Source organism: Triticum aestivum, chromosome 5D, assembly GCF_018294505.1.
Source record: "Triticum aestivum cultivar Chinese Spring chromosome 5D, IWGSC CS RefSeq v2.1, whole genome shotgun sequence".
In the NCBI taxonomy this organism is placed as follows: domain Eukaryota; kingdom Viridiplantae; phylum Streptophyta; class Magnoliopsida; order Poales; family Poaceae; genus Triticum; species Triticum aestivum.
The window spans coordinates 397,368,052-397,371,097 of record NC_057808.1 but is presented as its reverse complement, the minus strand read 5'-3'; positions in this window follow the sequence as shown (position 1 = coordinate 397,371,097).

Below are 3,046 nucleotides of genomic sequence, written 5' to 3'. Positions count from 1 at the left end.
CCCCTGACTTGTTCCCGACGCCAAAACCTCTTATATATACAGAAACCCCCAGAACATAACCTAGATCGGGAGTTCCGCCGCCGCAAGCCTCTGTAGACACCAAAAACCAATCGGGACCCTGTTCCGGCACCCTGCCGAAGGGGGGATCCCTCACCGGTGGCCATCTTCATCATCCCGGCGCTCTCCATGACGAGGAGGGAGTAGTTCACCCTCGGGGCTGAGGGTATGTACCAGTAGCGATGTGTTTGATCTCTCTCTCTCTCTCGTGTTCTTGATTTGGCACGATCTTGATGTATCGCGAGCTTTGCTATTATAGTTGGATCTTATGATGTTTCTCCTCCTCTACTCTCTTGTAACGGATTGAGTTTTTCCTTTGAAGTTATCTTATCGGATTGAGTCTTTAAGGGTTTGAGAACACTTGATGTATGTCTTGCGTGGGATACCCATGGTGACAATGGGGTATTCTATTGATTCACTTGATGTATGTTTTGGTGATCAACTTGTGGGTTCCGTGACCTTGGGAACCTATGCATAGGGGTTGGCACACGTTTTCGTCTTGACTCTCCGGTAGAAACTTTGGGGCACTCTTTGAAGTTCTTTGTGTTGGTTGAATAGATGAATCTGAGATTGTGTGATGCATATCGTATAACCATACCCACGGATACTTGAGGTGACATTGGAGTATCTAGGTGACATTAGGGTTTTGGTTGATTTGTGTCTTAAGATGTTATTCTAGTACGAACTCTATGATAGATCGAACGGAAAGAATAGCTTCGTGTTATTTTACTACGGACTCTTGAATAGATCGATCAGAAAGGATAACTTTGAGGTGGTTTCGTACCCTACAATAATCTCTTCGTTTGTTCTCCGCTATTAGTGACTTTGGAGTGACTCTTTGTTGCATGTTGAGGGATAGTTATATGATCCAATTATGTTATTATTGTTGAGAGAACTTGCACTAGTGAAAGTATGAACCCCAGGCCTTGTTTCAACACATTGCAATACCTTTTTCGCTCACTTCTATCACTAGTTACCTTGCTGTTTTTATATTTTCATATTACAAAAACCTATATCTACCATCCATATTGCACTTGTATCACCATCTCTTCGCCGAACTAGTGCACCTATACAATTTACCATTGTATTAGGTGTGCTGGGGACACAAGAGACTCTTTGTTATTTGGTAGCAGGGTTGTTTGAGAGAGACCATCTTCATCCTACGCCTCCCACGGATTGATAAACCTTTGGTCATCCACTTGAGGGAAATTTGCTACTGTCCTACAAACCTCTGCACTTGGAGGCCCAACAACGTCTACAAGAAGAAGGTTGTGTAGTAGACATGAGGGCCGAGTTGGAATTTAGGGTTTGCACATATTTGGGTAGAGAAAGTGGTTGATGGTTTTGGAGCAATATCACTAAGCACTTGAGCAAATAGATCATTAAGCAACACCTCATCCCCTTTTAATAGGATTGGTTTTCCTATGGACTCAATGTGATCTTAGATCACGTAAACAAAAATGTAGAGTCTTGAGCTTTTGCCAATCCATTTGCTTAGCACTTTGAAGGGGTTCCACATCCTCTTGTCCTTGCTACGCCACTGTTGAACTTATCCGAAATATACTAGAGAAAGCTATTAGTCCAAAAAAAGATATGTTGACATTAATTACCAAAATCACCAAGGAATCCCCGCAGAAGGCCTGCAAGAGACCCCGCAAGGCCCAACAACAGAAGGGAGCCCAAAGAAGGGGATAAACCCTTGGCGACCAACTTAACCTCCAAGCTGGTAGCGACGAGTACCCTAGATCACATATATCTATGTAATACCCTAGCCTCCGCCGGGTATATAAGGGGAGTCTATGGAGTTCTCATTCCCATCTACTCCCGTAGAAACAACTCTCGATAGTAATCTCATCTACACCATTGTAACCCCTAGCAAAAGGTATCCCTCCACCATGAAAAACAAACATGGGCAAGATGTAGGGTATTACTCTTCGGAGGCCCAAACCAAGGTAAATTCCCCGTGCGACCTTCGCACCCATGGGTGAAGTTTCATGAAGAAATGACACCCGTGGTATTCTTGTGGAGAAAATATAATCAGGGACTTACTATTCATCTAACAATGTTTTTAAATATAGCTTGGATTTTGTCATTCCTGCCCAGAATACCACGAATTCATTTCTTTGTGAAACTTCATACACTAGTATGCCGGTTGACTATGTATGTTATAAACAAACTCAGATTTCTTTGTTTTTCTACTATTTTTTTGAATTTGCTATTCATAAGGGGTGCACGGGGAACCATGTTCACCAAATCTGTGTCCCTTTAATAACACATTAAAGTCTTCCAAATAAATTTATCACACTAAAACATTCCAAATAAAGTTTTCTAGATGAGTACCACATCAAAATGTTCCAAATAAATTTCTCACAATGATAACACAATCAAATCTTACAAATAAGATTTTCCTTAGTAATACCACATTTAAATCTTCCAAATAAAACTTTCACATTAAAATATTCCAAATAAAACTTTCACATTAAAATATTCCAAATATAATTCCCCACATTAACACCACACTAAAATCTTCCCTATAAAAATTCAACATCAGTAACACATTATTTTTTCAAAGAAAAGCCCCCTCACATTAATATCTTCCAAATAAAATTGCCACATTGGTACCACAACAAAATCTTACAAAGAAAAATCCCCACATCAATACCACACGAAAATATTTCAAATAAATGTTTCAATTCTTTCATTTTATTCAAAAAATTAGTCATTTTTAGTCACATAATTTCATCAGTTTTGTGACAGAAACTGTGCATGAATATTAGGATTTTGTACAAGACACAAGTGTGCTAAAATTAAAATCATTTTGTTGTTCTCATTTTTTTGTAAACTTAGATACAAGTAAACTAAGTAAATAAAATACAACTAAATAAAGTAAACAATAAGATGGTAAAATAAATGTAAATGAACACCTGGGAGAACTTGATGTTATTTCCTCGACAGCAAAATTAGAAAAAAAAAATGCTTGCTAGCTCTA